This window comes from Mustela putorius, unplaced genomic scaffold (assembly GCF_011764305.1).
Source record: "Mustela putorius furo isolate JIRA1106 unplaced genomic scaffold, ASM1176430v1.1 tig00000460_pilon_pilon_pilon, whole genome shotgun sequence".
Classification (NCBI taxonomy): Eukaryota; Metazoa; Chordata; class Mammalia; order Carnivora; family Mustelidae; genus Mustela; species Mustela putorius.
Genome location: NW_025421389.1, coordinates 22,102,307 through 22,125,331, shown reverse-complemented (window position 1 = coordinate 22,125,331; position 23,025 = coordinate 22,102,307).

Genomic DNA, 23,025 nt, shown 5'->3' with positions numbered 1-23,025 from the left:
GGAAAAAGAGGCATCGTAGGATTAAGGGAATCGGCCATGGTCATAGAACTAGAAAGTGGTAGAACTAGAATTCAAACCCAGGCAGCTCTCGAGCCTGAGATCTTCTGGGACTGGATTATAAACCTTGCCAAGGGAGGAGCTGGTAGGGGAAAAAACAGTTTCTCCAGAAGCCCAGGGTGATGGAGCTCACTTTAGACCCACGGAGGAAGAGGAATTCTTGAGAGGAGGAAGAGGAATTCTTGAGAGCAGGACAGAGCTGGCACCAATGCGTATCAATGAACAGCAGACTACGAGATAGGGCTGAAGTACCTAGGACGGCTTCACTTGTAGGTCGCGTCATGATGAGACTCACTGTTAAGGGTGTATTCGGCTGCCTTTAGAAAGCAGGTGGGTAGGTGTGTTCCCACGCAGCTGCAGACTCAGAGGAGAGGCCCAGGAGCTGAGCTCTCAGCACCCCTGCCGTCGAGTAGAGAGGCAGAGAGCTAACCACCACCCAGTTCCCCAATCAGCTCGGTAACCAACTCACTCTTTTCTAAAAGAGCAAAAGATTAGGGGAGAAAAAAGGCAAAAAAAAAAAAAAAAAAAAAGATTCAGAGATGAAAATAAGAAATTTTCCTATGTAATGTCATTATGCTTCTTTCTAGAATTTGAAAAGGACACACCAAGGCATTCGTGATGGATACCCTAGGCCCTTAGACACTTCTAGAAATGACGCCAAACCTCTGAGGACCTAAGTTTTGTCTGGAAAAGAATATAAGCAGTAGGAAGCAATACATTAATTCTTTTTTTTTTTTTAAGATTTATTTATTTATTTATTTATTTGACAGAGATCACAAGCAGGCGGAGAGAAAAAGAGGAGGAAGCAGGCTCCCCGCAAAGCAGGTGTCGGGCTCGATCCCAGAACCCTGAGATCATGACCGGAGCCGAAGGCAGAGGCTTTAACCCACTGAGCCATCCAGGCACCCCTAATTCTTTTACAATTTCAAAGGCGCTCTTAGCCTGTCTACAGGGTAGTTTCCCGGCGACCTGAAAGAAAACTGCAGCCTCACCACACAGCTCCAAAGATTCTCTGAGCCATCAGGGCCTTGAAGAAAGTCCAACACTCACTTTACATTGGCCCAACTTATTACTGCTCTGAAAAAAACTAATGTTATAGGAGCAACACACTGATAGAGAAGGGCATCATTCAGAAATTTTGTGTGTCAGAAAGCAATACCATATTTACATGCCATATATTCCCAAACTAGGGAATTATTGGATGGTTATAAATTCTGCCATCATGTAGAAATCAGGACACTTTGTTTGATCACACTGTCCAAACCCTCGGTGGCCATGGTTCTCCAGATGAGCCAAAAACACTCCTGTTTTTGCGAGGGCTGTGCTCTGCGTTATCACCTCAGCTAGGAGGCTGCTGCCTTCCCTCCTCCTATCCCACATCAACCTAGTCAAGTCCAAAAGCTCCCCCTGGGTGCCAAGAAACAGGTCTAAGCAGCCAAAGTAAGTACATAGTCTCCTGCTAGAAAATATCTTGGGGAAGGGGCTTAAGAGAAGCTAAGTAAGCTGTCAGTCAAGGGTTTTCTGACCCGAGCCAAAGGCAGAGGCTTTAACCCACTGAGCCACCCAGGCGCCCCCCTCTATGATTTTTTTTTTTTTAAGGTTTCCTGCACTCTTAGATGTGACTAAATCATCTTTTAGGATCAATGTTTTTCCTCAGGGAGATACACCTTTGGGTTATATGGGAAAATACACTGGGTACAGAAAAAAAAAATTCATTCAGGACAACTTTTTTCACAAAACAATATGCTCCTTAAGGAAATGTACCCTTAGATACGCTGTGGTCAACTCCTTAATATTTATACCAATACATTTTTTTTCTTATGTGCTTCTTTCTCCTAACTTAAAAATATTATTTAAAATGTTGGCATATTTGAATATTTTTCTCCTTTATATAGAAGTGTACCTAAAATGCTGGGAATTCACAACATTTCACAGAAAGTAAGCGGAAATTCTTTATTTCCCTGACTCTAAAGCTACGGAACTGCCTCTTTCCTGTTTATTCCTTCATCTTCTCATCTCTCCTGCCTGAAGAGCCATCTTCCCTGCCACAGCTGCCTTGGGAATTGCCTCTCAGTTTTAAGTGCTCACCTTCACACAGCCTTGCCTGTTTTGAAGACAGTACAGAGACTCTCTGCCTTTACAGCTGCTTCCTTGCATTAAGATGGGGGTTTACTTGGGTTTTCTACCAGCCTCTCCAGCTGTTGGCGAAGCAACATTTATGCAATTGGGATTGGCTTCCGGAGGTAGCCGACCTACCTTTGTTTGCTTCATTTCCACAATTTTCCCCAGTTTAACTAGCAAATCCATCTTGCACCTCTCAAGCGGGTTCTGCGGGAGAAGGCCCCTCTCCCTTGCCTGCAGAGACACCTGCCGGTGAAAGTTCTCAACTGCAAGATGGTTAGGGGTGCTCCCTCTGCCGGTCCACTCCAAGGCCTTCTAGTCCTTTCTGTTTAAACCACAGGCCGTTGAAACCACAAACCCACATCAGGAGCCAGAAAGCTGGAATCCAAATGGAAGCCGACTCCAGGAAGCTGGAAGTCTGTATAACCAAAGAGAATGCTCAGTGGGCTGAAGTTACAACGGGTGCCTTGGACAGAGGTAACAGTCTGCCCCTGTGGTTTGGGGCCCCCCCAGCCATGTCTCCAGTTAGCCCCGGGATTCCCATGGCATTTTAAAAAGAATTCGTTAAGGATGCAATTAATGGTCACTTATTTTTATTTAAAAGATAATTTCCGGGGCGCCTGGGTGGCTCAGTGGGTTAAGCCGCTGCCTTCGGCTCGGGTCATGATCTCAGGGTCCTGGGATCGAGTCCCGCATCGGGCTCTCTGCTCAGCAGGGAGCCTGCTTCCTCCTCTCTCTCTCTGTCTGCCTCTCTGCCTACTTGTGATCTCTCTCTGTCAAATGAATAAATAAAATCTTTAAAAAAAATAAATAAATAAAATGAAATAAAAGATAATTTCCTCTTCGGCATGTTTAAAGAGCAGCGTGGCATCACAAGTAAAAAGAATAAGGATTTTACAGGTAGACCTAGATTTTGGAGTGGGCTTTTCCATTTACAAGGTCACCTTGAACCTCAGTCTTTTCTTCTGGAAAATCACTCCTATCTCTTGGGCTTGTTAGGAGAATTAACTGTTATAAATATGTACAGGGACCTAGATTAAAGTCTGGCACATGATACACACTCGAGTATTAATATCCTTTCTCTAAAAGCAAGTAAACAAGGACAGGCCGCTTTCCAAGTCACCATGAAAAGATGAGGAATGATGGAGAAGAAGGTTAGGACTGTGAAAACAAATTAACCTCAGGGGCACCTGGGTTGCTCAGTCAACTAAGTGGCAGACTCACGATTCTGGCACAGGTCATGATCCCAGGGTCATCCCAGTAGGCTTGAGGGTTCTGCCCCTCTCTCTAAAATAAATCAATCAATTTTTTTTTTAATCAACTTTAGAGTTAAAGGGAGAAAATGATAGTTTTAGATGTTTTCGTTTGGTTTACTAGGTATACATGGTTCAGTCTTTGGATGTCAGACAGCTTCATGTTCATGATACAATCATAGATGCCCAGTAAAACCTTCCCAATCTCACGACTTCATGAAGTAGTTCTTTTTTTTTTTTCCCCTGATGCAGGGCTTGATCCCAGGACCCTGAGATCATGACCTGAGCTGAAGGCAGAGGCTTAACCCACTGAGCCACCCAGGTACCCTTCATGAAGTGGTTCTTATCCCCACTTATAGATGGTTGGATTACTTGACCTGCCTGATGACTGACTCACACAGCTGGGAAGGGGTGAGTCTGAGCAGATCCAGGCTTTTAATCGCCAAAGTTAGTTGTCTTTCTGAACCAGTGTCTGTTGTCTGTTTAAAAATAAAAGGATGCCAAGGATAATTTTTTTCTCAAATTTATTTAAAGTAGGTGTGTAGGGGCACCTGGGTGGCTCAGTGGGTTAAAGCCTCTGCCTTCGGCTCAGGTCATGATCCTTCAGGGTCCTGGGATCGAGCCCCACATCGGGCTCTCTGCTCAGCAGGGAGCCTGCTTCCCTTCCTTCTCTCTCTGCCTGCCTCTCTGCCTACTTGTGATCTCTGTCAAATAAACAAATAAAAATCTTTTAAAAATAAAAAATAAATAAAATAAAATAAAGTAGGTGTGTAAGGAAAATACTAAAATATTTGTCATTCTTGTGCAAAAATCTGTTTAAGAAATTGTGTGCATTCTTGGGGTGTCTGGGTGGCTCGGTCAGTTAAGCGTCTGCCTTGGGCTCCAGTCAAGTCCCACATCAGGCTCCCTGCTCAGCGGGGAGTGTGCTTCTCCCTCTACCCCTCCCCCTGTTCATGCTCTCTCCCTCTCTTTCCCTCTCTCTCTCTCTTTCAAAAAAATAAATAAAAAAAAATTTTTTTAATTGTGTGCAGGACACCTGAGTGGCTCAGTCGGTTAAGCGTCTGGCTTCAGCTCAGGTCATGATCCCAGAGTCCTGGGATGGAGCCCTGAGTCAGGCTCCCCGCTCAGCCGGTAGTCTGCTTCTCCCTCTCCCTCTTTACTCCTACTCCTGCTTTCTCTCTCTCAGATAAATAAATAAAACCTTAAAAAAAATTTTTTTTAAATTGTGTGCATTCCCAAACTTTCTACAAGTGCCTTGTGAGAACTCTATAGGAACTCTATGAGGAAGAAAAACTCAACCCTGGTGGCATTTCTTTCTTTTAAAATACATTTAAAATCATAAAAGTAAAACATCACTAATTATATTTATACCAATGCCTTCCTTTTATGCAATAATCTTTTAAGAAAGTCCAAACACCCATGTGTGATTTTTAACTCTTATTTTTCAAAATGCAATTAAAATGTCTTAATTTCTTTTTTTTTCTTAATTAAGATTAATTGAGTCCAATGTTAAGGTAAAAATAGGGGCAGAATACAATGTGGTAGGTTTTAATGTCTGAGCTCTGACAGTCCAATCCCCAACTCCAAGCTCCAGGTTCAGTGACATTCTGATAAAAGCTGGATTGTGAAAACCAAAGTAGGCATCAAACACTCTCCCCTTACATTTCACACCAACTTTAACAGCAGCTTTGATTTCTCTAGAGATTTTCTTCCAGTGACTTCCAAGCAACCAATATTTATGGATTTATTGTTTGGTAAAATTCAAATTCTCAGAGCAGAGGTCTCAAGTGCCTTTACAACCTGGCCCCAACCTCTTGGTCAGCATTTTAAATTGCAAGGATTTTCCCACCCCGCCCTTCCCCACCCAGGACCACTGCAGGCTCCCTTAGGATCAAAATACATTCTAGATGGAACAAGATGGGATCGGGAGGGAAACAAACAGTAAGAGACTCTTAATCTCACAGAACAAACCGAGGGTTTCTGGGGGGTGGGAGGGTAGGGAGAGGGTGGTTGGGTTATGGACATCAGGGAAGGTATGTCCTATGGTGAGTGCTGTGAAGTATAAACCTGGCGACTCACAGACCTGTACCCCTGCGGCTAATAATACACTATATGTTAATTAAACACACACACACACACATTCTGCACTTTCTCCCTAGCCTTTGCTCCTTCCTGCACATGTGTTTGGGATACCCTTAAAGCTCACCCAATTATTTGAAATTCCACTACTCCCTTAAAGTACAGCTCAGCTCAGGATCTTCACAATTCTTGTAAAAATCGTAGTTTTCTTCTGGGTCTCCTGACCATTTTGTCTCTTCAGACCATAGGCTTCCGAGCTAGATTAACTGGGTTCAAATGCTGACTTCACACACACCTTACTAGCTGTGCGGTCTTAAAAAAATTAATGAGCGTCTCTGGGCCTCAGTTCTTCAGCTATAAAATAGGGATAATCACAATACCTATTTCATGGGAATGTCAGGAAGATTGAATAGATTACCACGTATAAAGTACTAGCAATGGTGCCGGGCACATCATTGGTTCTCTACAAATGATTGCTAAAATTATTATTATTGCATATCTATTGTAGCATTTTTAACAATCTAACTTATAGTGCCTTCCATTTATGGCTCTATGTCTAAATTGATTGCAATCCCGAAACAGGCAGGAACCATGTCTGCTTAATTCACTATTCTACATCTAGGACTTAACGCTGTGCCTGGGACATTACAAATATTTCTTTCTTTCTTTCTTTTTTTTTTTTGTCAGAGAGACTGAGCACAGGCAGACAGAGTAGCAGGCAGAGGCAGAGGGAGAAGCAGGCTTCCTGCTGAGCAAGGAGCCCAATGTGGGACTCGAGGCCAGGACGCTGGGATCATGACCTGAAGGCAGCCTCTTAACCAACTGAGCCACCCAGGCGTCCCCATTGCAAATATTTCTTAAATAAATGAATGTCTCCTCATTAAATTATGATTTCCTGGACGCCAAGGACTTCTGTCTGTTCAGAGCACTTCCTCATTACTTCATTTCTATACGCCCTGAATCTCATGGAACACTAGCCCCTGGCGGCACTCAGTCTACACTGAGCAAAAATAAAGCAAGAGAAAGACAGAGAGGTTTTGTCCTAAAGCACATATTCTCTCACTTGAGAGTTTATGGAGACACAACTGGCATAGGAGAGCAGCCGTTCAAAATCTAACTTTGGTCTGAGCACGTTATCTTGCAGAAATGCGGGGACCCCAAGGAACTTCTGGAGAAGCTAAGAGATCTGGGCGATCAAGCACCCTCCAGATAATTGAGGCCACAGCACTGCCCAGGACCCTATCCCTGCTAAGAAAGAGAAAGCTGGAAGAAGGGCAGGGAAAGGGACAGCTGGCAATGATCCAGTTCTGACTTCAAGATAAGGGGAAGGGAAGGTGGAGGAGTCCTCGCTACCATGAAAACATGCCCCCAAGGCTGCATAAGAGCTAAGAATAGTTTCTCCAAACTTGTAGTTTAATGTCGTTCTGTCCTCAGGACAAAGAGGAAGCCATTGGCTGAATTTTTTCACTACGGTGATTTACTAGTCTCTTTACCTCCAGGTAAAATAAAGCCTCTTAAAAACTCTCCTGTCAGGGCACCTGAGTGGCTCAGTTGGTGAAGTGTCTGCCTTTGGCTTAGGTCCTGATGTCAGGGTCCTGGGATCAGGCCTCTGCCTCCCCTGTCTGTTCATGTCTTCTGCCCATTTCTTTACTGAATTATTTGTTGTTTGGGTGTTAAGTTTGGTAAGTTCTTCATAAATTTTGGATACTAACCCTTTATCCAATATCTCATTTGCGAATATCTTCTCCCATACCGTAGCCTGCCTTTTAGTTTTCTTTTTTTTTTTTTTTAATTAACATATAATGTATTATTTGCTTCAGGGGTACAGGTCTGTGAATCATCAGGCTTACACAATTCACAGCACTCACTATACCATATACTCTCCCCAGTGTCCATCACCCAGACATCCCATCCCCACCCCGCCGACCCCCAGCAACCCTCAGTTTGTTTCCTGAGATTAAGAGTCTTTTACGATTTTTCTCCCTCCCCGTTCCTATCATGTCTCATTTTTCCCTCCCTACCTGCCATGGCCCCGCGCCCTGCCACTCAAATTCCTCATATCAGAGAGATCATATAATAATTGTCTTTCTCTGATTGACTTATTTTGCTCGGCATAACACCCTCTAGTTCTCTCCACATTGCTGCAAATGGCAAGATTTGGGGGCTTTTTTTTTTTTTTTTTTTATGGCTGCTGGTGTATAGTTGCTCATAATATGCTCTTATAATTGTTTTTCTTTGGTGTTGGTTGGGATCTCTTCTCTTTCATTCATTATTTTAGTAATTCGGGTCCTTGCTCTTTTTTTTTTGAAAACTCTGGCGAGAGGTTTATCAAGCTTATTAATTCTTTCATAAGAACCAGCTCCTAGTTTCATTGACTTATTCTACTGGTTTTTGTTTTGTTTTGTTTTGTTTTTGTTTGTTTCTATTTCATTGGTTTCTGCTCTGATCTTTATGATTTCTCTTCTTCTGCTGGGTTTAGGTTTTCTTTGCTGTTCTTTCTCCAGCTCCTATAGATGTAAGGTTAGGTTGTGTACCTGAGAACTTTCCTGTTTCTTGAGAAAGGCTTGTATCACTAAATACTTTCCTCTTAGGACCACCTTTGCTGCATCCCAAAGATTTTGGACAATTGTGTTTTCATTTTCATTTGTTACCACAATTTTTTTTTAATTCTCCTTTAATTTCCTGGTTGACCCATTCCTTCTTTAGTAGGATGCTCCTTAGCCCTCATGTATTTGAGTTTTTTCCAACTTTCCTCTTGTGATTGAGTTCAGGTTTCAAAGCATTGTGATCTGAAAATATGCAGGGAATGATCCCAGTCTTTTGGTACCAGTTGAGACCAGATTTGTGACCCAGGATGTGATCTATTCTGGACAATGTTCCATGTGCACTAGAGAAGAATGTGTGTTCTTTTGCTTTAGGATGGAATGTTCTGAATATACCTGTGATGTTCACCTGGTCTAGTGTGTCATTTAAAGCCCTTATTTCCTTGTTGATCTTTTGCTTGGATGATCTGTCCATTTCAGTGAGAGGGGTGTTAAAGTCCCCTGCTATTATTATAATATTGTCGATGTTTTTCTTTGATTTTGTTATTAATTTGTTTATATAATTGGCTGCTCCCATGTTAAGGGCATAGATATTTAAAATTGTTAGATCTCCTTGTTGGATACACCCTTTAACTATGATATAGTGTCCTTTCCTCCTCTCTTATTATAGTCTTTGGCTTAAAATCTAATTTATCTGATATAAGGATTGCCACCCCAGCTTTCTTTTGGTGTCCATTAGCATGGTAAATTGTTTTCCACCCCCTCACTTTAAATCTGGAGGTGTCTTTGGGTCTAAAATGAGTTTCTTGCAGACAGCATATCAATGGGTCTTGTTTTTTTATCCATTTTGATGCCCTGTGTCTTTTGATCATGGCATTTATCCCATTTATAGTCAGGGTAACTATTGAATGATATGCATTTTGTGACATTGTATTGCCTATAAGGTGACTGTTACTGAATCTTGTCTCTGTTCCTTTCTGGTCTGTTAATTTTAGGCTCTCTCTTTGCTTAAAGACCCCTTTCAATATTTCCTGTAGGGCTGGTTTGGTGTTTGCAAATTCTTTTAGTTTTTGTTTGTCCTGGAAGACTTTTATCTCTCCTTCTATTTTCAATGACAGCCTAGCTGGATATAGAATTCTTGGCTGCATATTTTTCTTGTTTCGTGCTCTAAGTATATCATGCAGTCCTTTCTGGCCTGCCAGGTCTCTGTGGACTATGTGGATAGGTCTGCTCCCAATCTAATATTTCTACCATTGTATGTTACAGACCTCTTGTCCTGAGCTGCTTTCAGGATTTTCTTCTTGTCATTGAGACTTGTAAGTTTTACTGTTAGATGATGGGGCGTTGACCTATTTTTATTGATTTTGAGGGGGGTTCTCTGTGCCTCCTGGATTTTGATGCTTGTTCCTTTTGTGAAATTAGGGAAATTCTCTGCTATAATTTGCTCCAATATACCTTCTGCCCCTCTCTCCCTTTCTTCTTCTCCTGGAATCTCAATTATTCTAATACTGTTTCATCTTATGGTATCTCTTATCTCTTGAATTCTCCCCTCGTGGTCCAGTAGTTATTTGCCTCTTTTTCTCAGCTTCTTTTTTCTCCATCATTTGGTCTTCTGTATCACTAATTCTCTCTTCTGCCTCATTTATCCTAGCAGTAAGAGTCTCCATTTTCTATTGCACCTCATTAGTAGCTTTTCTGATTTCAACTTGGTTAGATTTTAATTCTTTTATTTCTCTAGAAAGGGATTCTCTAGTATATTCCATGCTCTTTTTGAGCCCAGTTAGCACCTTGATAACTGTCATTCTGAACTCTAGTTCTGACATCTTACTAATGTCCATATCGATTAGGTCCCTAGCCGTCAACACTGCATCTTGTTCTTTTTTTTTTTTTTTTTTGAGGTGAGCTTTTCCGCCTTGTCATTTTATCCAGAGAAGACTAGATGAATGAGAGAACAAAATACTAAAAGGGTAGCAATGACCCCAGAAAAATGTACACTAACCAAATCAAAAGAGACTTGAAACTGGGGGGAGAAGAAAGGAGGAAAAATATATATACGTGTATATATATACATATATATTTACATAAATATATTTGTGTGTGTGTATGTGTGTATATATATGTGTGTGTGTGTGTGTGTATATATATACACACACACTAGACTGGTGACTAGAACAGAGCCACACACTTGATTTTGGGTGTATTTTGGTCTGTTAGAAGAAACTGCTTCCCAAAATTTTAAAGAAAGAAAAACACATGTATATACAAAAATAACGGTAAACATGATGAAGGAACGGAATATGACTATAAAGATGGAAATTAAAGAAGATTCTAGAAAAGGAATTGATAAGATAAGAAATCGGCTGAAAAAAGAAAGGAGAAAAAAAAGAGGAAAGAATGTGATCAGGCTGGAGACTAGAACAAATTCATGAGCAAGATTTAGGGTATATTTTGCTCTGTTAGAAGAAACTGTATCCCAAAATTTTAAAGAAAGAAAAACCTATATGTATATAAAAAATAAAGTTAAATACAATGATGGGCTAGCATATGACTATAACAATGAAAATTTTAAAAGATTTTTATTTATTTTTTTAAAGATTTTATTTATTTATCTGACAAGCAGGCAGAGAGAGAAGGGGAAGCAGGCTCCCCACCGAGCAGAGAGCCTGATGTGGGGCTTGATCCCAGAACCCCAGGGTCATGACCTGAGCCGAAGGCAGAGGCTTTAGACCGCTGAGCCACCCAGGCACCCCTAAAAAGACTTTTAAAAAGGTATTGATAAGACAAAATAGTTTAAAAATGTTAAAATAGGAAAGCGGGAAATTTTAAGAAATAGAGTAAGAAAAAATAAAATTTAACAAATTTAACTTTGAAAGACTAAAGGATCATGGGGGAAAAAAGCCATCAATTCTGTGTTGCTTTCCCTTAGCTCTGGAGTTATGCAGTTCTCATTTTTATCAGAGAACGTGGTCTTGGCTGGATGTTCTTGCTGATCTTCTGAGGGAGGGGCCTATTGCCGGGATTCTCAAATGTCTTTGCCTGAGGCAGAGTTGCACCGCCCTTGCCAGGAGTCCGGCTAAGCAATCCACTCGGGTTCACTCTTGGAGCTTTTGTTCCCTGAACACTTCCCATAGAGCGTTGGAGGACAAGAATGAAAATGGTGGTTTTCCAGTCTCCTGCCCTAGAGGAGCCAAGAGCTCAGGGCCCCACTCCTCAGTGCATCCTCAGAGAAAAGCTATCAATCCCTCCCATCTCCCTGGTCTCCAGCCACACTCCAAGCTCACGTGGCTTGGGACTGAGCATTTCTATTTCTGGCACACAGCCCTGTTTAGAGTCTCCAAACCCAGCATATTCCTGCCATGTACTCCCACGCCAACTCCTCCCAGAGCAGGAAGGTGAATCTCTCAGATCTACCACTTGTGAGGTCCCTGCTTGAAGAGTAGTGGTCTGCCTGTGCCTCGGATCATGGCTTAAGGTAACCCCGAGCTGAGAGCCCCGCCTCAGCTCTGTCTCTGCTGCCAGCTTCCCTGCTCCAGTTCCTGGGAGTTCTGCCACACTCAGACACCCCCAATCTTTCTGTGACCCCGCAGGTCCTGAGACCACACTGTCCCCATGAGGACTCCACCCCCCGCTTAGCCTCTGGGCAATGTCCCTCATTAGAGCAGACTTCTAAATGTCCCAATTTTGTCCTCTGCTGTTCTTCCACTTGCCAGGAGCCGGCCCCTCCCCCGGCGGTCTCTCTTCCCATATGTCGCCTCGGATTCACTTCTCCAAACATTCTACCTTCCAGAAAGTGGTCAATTTTCTGTTCCTAGAATTGCTGCTCTTCTTCTCTTTGATCTCCTTTTGAGTTTGTCATTGTTTAGAATGGTTTGACAATTATCTAATTCAACTCCTGGGATCTGATGATATTTAGGTCTCCTACTCCTCTGCCATCTTGACTCACTCTTCTGCCTTTTAGTTTTATAGTTTCCTTGGATGTGCAGAAGCTTTTCTTCTTGATGAAGTCCCAATGGCTCAGTTTTGCTTTTGTTTCCCTTCTCTCCAGAGACGTGTATAGTAAGAAGTTGCGCTGCCAAGATCAAAGAGATTCCCACCTGTATTCTCCTCTAGGAGTTTGATGGTTTTCTGTCTTACATTTAGGTCTTTCATCCATTTTGAATTCATTTTTGTTTATGGTGTAAGAAAGTGGTCCAGTTTCATTCTTCTGCATGTAGATGTCCAGTTTTCCCAGCACCATATGTTGAAGAGACTGTCTTTTTTTCCATTGGACATTCTTTTCTGCTTTGCCAAAGATTAGTTGACCATATAGTTGTGAGTACACTTCTGAGTTTTCTCAGATAGAAATCTACCTATGATACATATTATAGATCTATTGATCTATGTGTCTGTTTTTATGCCAGTACCATACTGTCTTGATGATTACAGTTCTGTATTAAAGCTTGAAATCAGTAATCATGGTGCCTTCATGTTTTTGTTTTGTTTTGTTTTGTTTCATTTTCAGGATTGCTTTGGCTATTTGTGGTTTTTTGTAGTTCCATAAAAATTTTAGGATTCTTGGTTCGAGCTCTGTGAAAAATGCTGGTGGTATTTTCATAGAGATGGCACTAAATGTGTGGATTGCTTTGGGTAGTATAGACATTTTACCAATATTCTTCCAATCTGTGAGCATGGAATATCTTTCCACTTCTTTGTGTCCTCTTCAGTTTCTATAGTTTTCAGAGTTTAGATCTTTTACCTATTTAGTTAGGTTTATTCCTAGGTATGTTATTATTTTTCATGCAATTTGCAAATGGAATTGATTCCTTAATTTCTCTTTTTGCTGCTTTGCTATTGGTGTAAAGAAATGCGACAGATTTCTGCACATTGATTTTATATCCTGCAACTTTGCTAAATTCATGTATTAGTTCTAACAATTTTTTTGGCGGAGTCTTGAGGGTTTTCTACATAGAGTATCATGTCATCTGCAAATAGAAAAAGTTTGACTTTCTCCTTGCTAATTTGTATGCCTTTTATTTCTTTTTATTGTCTGACTGCTAAAGCTAAGACTCCTAGTACTATGTTAAATAATGGTGAGTGTGGACATCTTTGTCTTATTCTTGACCGTAGGAGAAAGTGTCTCTGTTTTTCCCCATTGAGGATGATATTCACTGTGGGTCTTTCATATGTGACCTTTATTATGTTGAGGTATGTTCCATCTCTTTCTACTTTGTTGAGGGTTTTTATCAAGAATGGATGCTGTATGTTGTCAAATGCTTTTTCTCATCTATTGGCAGGATCTTATGATTCTTTAACTTTCTTTTATTAATATGGTGTATTAGTTTATTTTTGACAAGGATACCGAGACAATTCAATGGGGGAAATTATAGTTTTTCCAAAAAATGGTACTGAGACAACTGGATATCCACATGCAAAAGAATAAAGTTGGGCTCCTAGCTCACACCATACACAAAAATTAAATCAAAATGGATTATAGGCCTAAATGTAAAGGCTAAAACTATAAAACTCTTAGAAGAAAATGTAGGAGTAAATCTTCATGACTTTGGGTTTGGCGATGGGTTCATAGTTACAACACCAAAAGCACAAAAGACAAAATTAATAATAGATAAATTGGACCACATCCAAATAAAAATAGAAACAATAAATAATTTTTTTGCCACAAATAGTGCCATCAAGAAAGTGAAAAGACAACTTACTGAATGAGAAAAAATATTTGCAAAGTCATATATCTGATAAAGACTTGTATCCAAAACATATAAAGAACTCTAACAACTTAGTAATAAATGGACAGTCCAGTTACAAGATGGACAAAAATAAGAGGATGTGGGGATCACCTGGGTGGCTCAGTCAGTTGAGCATCTGCCTCTTGATTTTGGCTAGGTCATGTTCTCAGAGTTTTGAGATCAAGCCCTGCTCTGTGCTCAGTGGGGAGTCTCTTGAGATTTTCTCTCTCTCTCTCTCTCATTCTCTCTCCCTCTAGCATAAGCTCTTCATCTCTCTCAAATAAATAAATAAATCTTTAAAAAAAAAAAAAGGGGAGGGCGCCTGGGTGGCTCAGTGGGTTAATCCGCTGCCTTCTGCTCAGGTCATGATCTCAGGGTCCTGGGATCGAGTCCCGCATCGGGCTCTCTGCTCAGCTGTTTCCTCCTCTCTCTCTCTCTGCCTGCCTCTCTGCCTACTTGTGATCTCTCTCTGTCAAATAAATAAATAAAATCTTAAAAAAAAAAAAGGGATGTGGAGGAATTGGAAAATTCATACATTGTTGGGGAAAATGTAAAATTGTACAATCAATTTGGAAAAATGGTTTAGTGGTTTCTCAAAAAATCATAAAGTTACTATGTAACCCAGCAATTCCATTCCTAGGTATGTCCAAGAGAACTGAAAGCATGTTCATACAAAAATCTGGACATTAGTGTTCATAGCAACCTTAATAGCCAAAAAACAAAAATAACCCAAATGTGAGTCAACTGATAGATGGATAAATAAAATGTAGTACATCCATACAGTGGATTATTATGCAGTGATAAAAATAAATGAAATACTAATACATGCTACAACATGGATGAGCCTTCAAAATAGTATGCTAAGTGAAAGAAGCCAGACACAAAAGTTACATACTGTATGATTCCATATCTATGAAATATTGAGAATAGGCAAATTCATAGAAACAGAAAGGAGACTAGTGGCTCCTTAAGACTGGCAGGGTTGGGCAATAGGAAAGAATGAGGTATGGTTACTAATGGATAAAGCATTTCCCTTTAGGATGATGAAAATATTTGAAACTTAGATCATAGTGATGATTGCACAAGTTTGGGAATATACTAAAATCATCACATTGTATACTTTAAATGAGTTAATTCTTATGGTAGGTGAATTATATCTTAATAAAGGTGATAAAGCTTTTTTAATTAAAAAAAAACTAATCACAAAGAAATTCCCTACCAATGGAGACTCAACTGAAGGGAGTTCAGTGAAGAGGGCACAAAAAAAATATATTATCAAGTGTTTCATCCAAGCAAAAAAGGTCTTTGTAAGAAGAGATACTTTCAGGGAAGGCAATGGGAAGTGTTAAAGTCTGCACTACTTTAGACTTGTAAAATCCAGAATCAGAATCAGTTTTCTCTCTATAAAGAATACATATTGCATGAGGCACCTGGGTGGCTCAGTTGCTTAAGCATCTGACTCTTGGTTTCAGGTCAGGTCATGATCTCATGGATGGTGGGACCAAACCCCACATCCAGCTCCCTGCTCAGTGAAGATTCTCTCTTTATGCCTCTCCCCCTACTTGTACAGGAAGCCTGATGTGGGACTCAACCCCAGGATCCTGGGATCATGACCTGAGTGGAAGGCATACATTTAACCAAATGAGCCACCCAGGCAGTCAATAAAAAAATCTTAAAAAAAAAAAAAAAAGAATACATACTTCAGGGAAGGGAGGATGTATGAGAAACACCTCTGGGAGGGAGCCTTTCATGAGAGGAAGAACTAAAATGTTCCCAATTTACATTCATCAATTTTACTGAAAAAGAGAAAACCCCACTTTGTATGCAATGCTTTAAATAGACCATACAGCTAATCCCACTGATTCCTGGGAAAACCAGCAACCTTGCCCTGGAGTCCCTGAAGAATCCCTCATGGCAATGAAAAGCTCAGCTTGTTCTGTGACAGTAGCAATGTCTGCTTATTTCCCGGCTGTCCCTAGTTGATAGACCTCGAGGGTTGTCAATTACAGTTTCATCGTGGAGGTAGTCTCCTGGGCTGAACTATTTTCAGCTATTACGTGTTTACTTTGTTGGGGGAGTTCATCAAAAGGTCATGACCACCGGTGGACACTCGAGCTGGACTGTGGCAGTCAGAGGCTCCTCATCTCTTCCCGGTCCTTGAAATGTATGCTCTGCCTACCGTTCCACTGGCCCATGGTGCGAGCTATTCCAAGGACACACCCTTCAGAGAGTAAGGTTTTGTTGAGAACATCTGGATGAACCCAGTTTAGGCCTCCACAGAAACTTCTAAGATTCTGAGAGGCAAATGTGGATATCCACTCATCTTGTGGCCTCCTGAGACAAGCCTCATAAAGAGGTCCCCTGGTTTACCAATCTGGCTGGGTCTGCCTCTTTCTTTGGTCTCTCCTTGCCTTCCATATAAAGGGGGCCCGTTTGTGGACCAACACTGCCGACTTGGAAGAGTTGGATGTGCGTGAGGCTTTTTCACATCATGTGAGATGCAGCCGTGAGATCAGCTGTTCGGAATATCTAGCAGATGGACGGAGACATGATGAAGTCCATCTCCTCCAGAATGGGGTTTGAAGTATGAGTTGGGGAAAGAACTAGAATGATATTCTCTGGCTTACTTCCTCACCCCTCGTGGAGCGAAGCTAGAAAGAAACAGAAAAAGATTGGCATGGTTTCCATAGAAGCCAGTACAACATGGCTAAGCACAGAGCACAAAAACTAGTGGGATAAAGGAATGACCTGAAACAAAATCAAACAAACCAGCCACCACTCGACCATAAGTTATATATACCAGCAAGCCACAAACACCCCCTACATTGTGTGCATGAACTAGATTCGCTGAAATACACTCCTTGTTTTTGAGAAGCAGGTCTTATGAAATAAACAACTTGCAAAGACAATGCTATACTGTAGTTAATTCTGTAGCCAAAAAAACCCCAAAAAACAAAAAAAAACCTCTTTTCCAGGGAAATATCTTGGGTATATCTGCAGTTGCCTAGAATTATATCTGATAATAGGAGATATGTGATCAGGACTTAGGAAGAGGGACAGACTGCAAGTCTGAATTGGTGGCCTGATCAAAAAGAATGCTAGGTTGTCGAGGGACTGAAAGGAACAGAGAAGGAACCTAGGATGTTAATCCAAATCGATTAAATCAGAACATTTTAGACCAGAAAGGGCCCTGGCCCTTGTTCTCCAATCTTCTTATGGTACAAATGGGAAAACTGAGTCTCAGACTGATGAAACGCCTATCCAAGCACTGGCGATATTAAAAGATTTGTCTAAGCTCAGACGGGAGTAGCAGGTTTGGAATCAGAAGTTACATCTTCTGATGCTTTCCTTATGAAGCCAGTGCTCTTGCCTTGTCTCCTCCCGAGAGCAAGTGAAGAAAAGCCAAGAAACCCAAAGATCCAAGTAGCAGCCAAAAAGATCCTCTCCTTTCCACGGTTATGACAGACCAGAGCTTTGGAAGTCAGAGACAGAGAAAGAATAGACAATGAGGTCTGTATTAGTCAGCTCCGGCTGCCCTAACAAGACACATACACTGGGTGGCTTCAACAACAGGAATTTATTTCTTGCAGTTCTAGAGGCTGAGATGTGTGAGATCAAGGTGCCATTGAATTTGATTCCAGGAAGAGGGGCTCCTGTGGGCTTGCAGACAGCTACCATCTCGCGGTGTCCTCCACTCTCGGGAGGAAGGAGCACGAGAGCTCTTGTCTGTCTTTCTCTTCTCAAGGGCTATAATCGCATCATTAGGACCCACCCTCCTGACCTCACCCAAACCTGATCCCCTCCCAAAGGCCCCACCTCCAAATACCATCACATTGGGGAGTGGGACTTGGAAGTCTGAATTCTGGGGGCACATATTCAGTCCATAACAAGGTCTCAGTGGTCCAAGCAGGAAAAAACAAACAAACAAACAAACAAAAAACAAATATAGGAGGGCAAGTTGAAAAAGGGAGGAAAAAAGTACAAATCATTTTTCCTTAGCCCTGTCTCGTGCTTCCTACTGAGGTTTGGGGGAAGAGGAGGGGTTGAATGGAGGACACGTTCCAGCTAGGTTGCGAGTAGAAGCACGATAGAGCCCTGCCCCCCAACCTTGTGCTCCAGTGGAGTAACAAGGACCTGTGCTCAAGGCAGTTAATAGTTTAAGGCTCGGCTCTGCCACTGAGTGTCTTGGTGACCTTGGACAGCTTGGGATTTCTCATCTGCAAAATGAGGACAGTAAGAGCCTCACTACAGGGTTGCTGTAAAAACTAAGGGAGATGGTGTTTACAAAAGTACTTTGTAAATTATAAAGGGCTATGTAGGTTTGTTTTGCTTACTGTTAGTTGTCCTGGGGCCATGCCCATGTGACAAACACGAGAAGTGGGAAGCATAGTCCCTGCTTCCTTGAGCTCCTAGAAGTATAAATAAGGCTTCCAAATATGAAAAACCTTTAGGAGAGCACATGGCTGCGCAGGGCTGATCAGGGATCTCATCTTGCCCACTGCAGGTGGCTCAGGGATGGCTGGGTGTGTCTGGCTAGCTGGAAGGGTGGCTTTAGGGGTGCTTATTTGCAAGAACCTTTCGGTGCCTCATTTGAAAGACCTCCTCCCAGGAGAACATGAAGGCAGGTATCATAGGTTCCCCAAGAGTTAGTGCTTTGTTTGTCAGAATGGAGTGTGGTCTTTGTTACTCTGTCACAACTTCTAAGCTAAAGTCCAGGCCTCCAAGGAAAGACAAGCCTCATGTAGACATTGAGAGAACTATTTTCCTATGTCTATAACATATCGGACCCCAAATAACTTGTTTCGGGACATCCCTCCCCCGGCCAACACACCCCAACCACCAACTGTGTAACCCAGACGAGTGAGAGAAGGTGTTTCTTACTTGGTTCCTGACCAGCAGGTGCTCCTCTGAGACACGGTAGGAGCCCAGTGGGAAAGACCCAGGGCACCCAGGAGAAAGAGCAGAGTCACGGTCATGCCAGCCTGTGGAGTGTCAATTTCCAGCAAGGACCACAGCACAATTACTGAATGCAGCAGTGTGCATTGTTTCCAACAGAGCAGTGACAGTCCCTGGCAGAAACGGCCACGCCAGGCTGCATAGTGGGAAGCAGTGTTAATGGAGCAGCTCTGAGCAGCGGCAGCTCTTGATTGAGTGTGGGGGATATTTTGGAAATAAAGGATTTAGATAGTCTACAGAGCTATCAGGAACATGGAGGGAAGGGGATCTGCAGACAGTTGGGGCCCCTATGTTAGCAGGTAACCCCTAAAAGCCAGCAAAGGTTCATGTAATATAGAGTCATTTCAGATAACAAAAAAGTTGGTAGACTAGAATCATTAACATCCCAGAGGAAGCATCCATGAATCTTGACGTTGTTCATGATGCATGATTAAATACTGAGAGGTGAGGCCCCTGGCTGGCTCAGTTGACAGAGCATGTGACTATTGATCTTGGGGTTGTGAGTTTTAATCCCTCACTGACTGTAGAGATGACTTTTTTTTTTAAAAATTACATCTTTTAGGGGCACCTGGGTGGCTCAGTGGGTTAAAGCCTCTGCCTTCGGCTAAGGTCACAATCTCAAGGTCCTGGGATCAAGCCCCACATCGGGCTCTCTGCTCAGCGGGGAGCCTGCTTCCTTCTCTCTCTCTGCCTGCCTCTCTGCCTACTTGTGATCTCTGCGTGTCAAATAAATGAATAAAATCTTTTTAAAAAATTTTTAAAAATTACATCTTTAAATATATTGAAAGATGCCTCTTAGTCTGTAAGTCAGAGAGCCAACACTCAACCATTAATTCTCCAACATCCCAAAGTGCCAATAGAGCTTGAAAAGAGACATCTTTAATGCCACGGTGCTAGACTAAGAGCTGGGAAGTAAGCCTTCTTAGGAGGTAACTCTTGCCATTCACCTAAATGCAGAGCAGCTGCTGCCTCTGCTTTTTCCAAGGAAAGTCTTCTCTGCCTTCTACTTTGCCCCAGGGACCCAAAGGAGACAGAGAATCCTTAGCTCTTTCCCTGGGGAATAGGTGGTTCAGACTCCCTCATGCCTCCCAAGAAAAGTCAGAAACAGGTGATAGGTTGGGATGCAGTAGACCTAGATTACCCAAGGCCCTTGCCCACTGAAGAGTCCCTGCAAAGACGGTTGCCAGGGTTGCTTAGGGAACCTGCAGCAATAAATCTCAAGTGGTCTGATGGTTACCATAGGCAACACTCTAGCTTCCCTGAAAACAAGAGACAGGTGCTCTCTTTGCATCCTTCATACATTGGGGATGAAGTTACGGGGGGAAGGGGAAAAAAATGTTCCTAATTCTGAATTCATTTTAAAGATGACTACTCAATGAAATAGAAGCTGAATCTCCTATAGGATTTCCTAAGGTGGAAAGGATTTTAGTCTTCTGTATGGGGAGAGAGATAATAATTAGCAATCTAGCTAAGTGACAAGGAAATCAAATGAAATACAAGGAAGATAAAAGTTTCTAGGTCTTAAAACTTGCTGCCTGAATGTAACCAGTGACAAGGGTATAAATTGGTGGTTCTTAATCTTTAGTATCTATAATAATCACTGGGGGATTTGCCCCAGTAACTTCTTTTTTTTTAAGATTTTATTTATTTATTTGACAGAGTGATCCCAAGTAGGCAGAGAGGCAGGCAGAGAGAGGGAGAAGCAGGCTTCCTGCTGAGCAGAGAGCCTAATATGGGGGCTCAATCCCAGGACACATCCCAGGATGCCGAGATCATGACCTGAGCTGAAAGCAGAGGCTTAACCCACTGAGCCACCCAGTCGCCCCGCCCCAATAACTCCTAATTCATTAAATCTGAGTTGTGATATGGATAATAGCAGTTTTCTTTTTTCTTTTCTTTTCTTCCTTTTCCTTTTATTTCTTTCTTTTCTTTCTACCATTGTCAACAGTCTGCAAGCAACTTAAAACTTTGGAGCTTACATCAGACTTGCTGAAAAAGTTCAGAGAAAGCTAGAAAATTCATAAAACAAAGAAGCCTGAAGACTTGATCTCCTCCTTGGACTCTGGTCCTTCTGCTGATAAACTCCTTCCCTATCCCAAGATCCTGTCCCCATCCAACACTTCTGAGACCGAGGCGAGTCTCGAATAGATCTGAAGCAGGACTGACAAAGTACCTCCAGGCAGGATTTTGCCAGTGTGTTCTTCCTGCTGTTACTTGTAACTACACTCTGGGCTAGAGATGCTAGAAATGGTGAAAAGGAGAAAAATAGGGTCCTATCAAGGCTTCAGGTACTGATCCTCTTCTAAGCCTGAAAAGTGAATTTCATGCTTCTGGGGGCTGTAGATACTGCCTGGATGGTCTTCAAATCACAATGGCTTTGATCTAATGATAAGGTCAGTTCTGCCCTATCATCTTCTTAGTTCTGGTTACTCATTGTTTGAGCTCAGGCTGCCATAATCAAACACTATGGATTGGTGACTTAAACAACAGCAATTTATTTCTCATAGCGCTTGAGGTTTTATGTCCGTGATCAGGGTACTAGCATGGTCAGATTCTGATGAAAGCTCTCTTCCTCATTTGTAGACAGATGCCTTCTGGTTGTATCCTCAACATAGCAGAGAGCAAGTACCAGTCTCTTCCATTTTTCATAAGGACACTAATCCAATCATGCGCCCCACCCTCGTGACATCATTAAACCTAATTACCTCCCAGAGGCCCAAGCTCCAAATACTATCACATTTAGGGCTTAGGGCTTCAGCATGTGAATATTGGGAAGATACAAACATTGTATCTTGACATACATAATATGGGTTGACTGCCCTATCCATTAAAAAAAAAAATCTCAGGGGCGCCTGGGTGGCTCAGTGGGTTAAAGCCTCTGCCTTCAGCTCAGGTCATAATCTCAGGGTCCTGGGATCAAGCCCCACGTCGGGTTCTCTGCTCAGCAAGGAGCTTGCTTCCCTTCCTCTCTCTCTGCCTGCCTCTCTGCCTACTTGTGATCTCTGCCTGTCAAAAAAAAAAAAAAAAAATCTCAGAGTCCTATTCCGCCCAAGACACTTTCCCCATTCTGCAGCTTTTAAAACACTTTACCATGAAAACTTTTAAACATAAAAATATGAGGAAAACATAGTCAGCGATCCTCTACTTGCCTATCACCCAATTCAATTATCAACCCTCTGCCACTCTTTTTTAATGGATTCTAATCTCCAACACAGACAAGTAGTTTCTATGAAGACAGAAATTGTGTTTTAATGTCCTTAGAACCAGGTAAATTGCCTGGCTCGTGGGCACTTAAAAAATTATCGCTGAATTAAAGTACGGTGACAATGGCCCTGTACTACCATGCTAGATGTTATGGGAGACACCAGATAATAAATGAGACCTGCCTCCTGCCCCCAGGAGTTTAGAATCCAGAGGAGAGCTACTATAGCTTTCCTCACGGTGGGCAAGAGAGCCGTGCCAAGTCAGGTCTCACAACCCTGAGATCACAACCTAAGCCGAAATCAAGAGTCAGACACTTAACCAACGGAGCCACCCAGGAACCCCCATTTTTTGGTGGATTTTATTTTTCCAGCCACTGATCTTTTTATGGTTTCCATAGTTATGCCTTTTCCAAATGTCATATAGGTGGACTCATTCAGTACATAGTCTTTCTAGATTGTCTTCTTTCACTTAGTAAGACATATTTAAGGTTCTTCCGTGTCTTTTCATGGCTTGATGGCTCATTTCTTTTTAGTGATGAATAATATTCCATTGTCTGGATATATGACAGTTTATTTATGCACTCACCTACTGAGGGACATCTTGGTTGCTTCCAAGTTTTTCCAATTATAAGTAAAGCTGCCATAAACAACCATGTGCAGGTTTTCACGTGGACGTGTTTCCAACTCATTGGGCAACTACCAGGGAGCCTCATTGCTGATTGCTGGAACGTATGTTAAGAATATGTTTCATCTGGGTTTTTTTTTTTAAGAGTATGTTTAATTTTGTAAGAACCCACCAAACCATCTTCCAAAGTCGCTGTGTACTTCTGCATTTCTATCAGCAATGAATGAGAAGTACACAGAAGTACACAGCGACTGCTGCGGTACGTTCTTGCCAGCATTTGGGGTTGTCTGTGTTCTGGATTTTGGCCATTCTAATAGGCATGTAGCAGTACCTCATTGTTTTAAAATATTATTTATTTATTTATTTATTCATTTGACAGACAGAGATCACAAGTAGGCAGAGAGGCAGGCGGGGGTGGGGGCGGGGAATCAGGCTCCCTGCTGAGCAGAGAGTCCGATACGGGGCTCG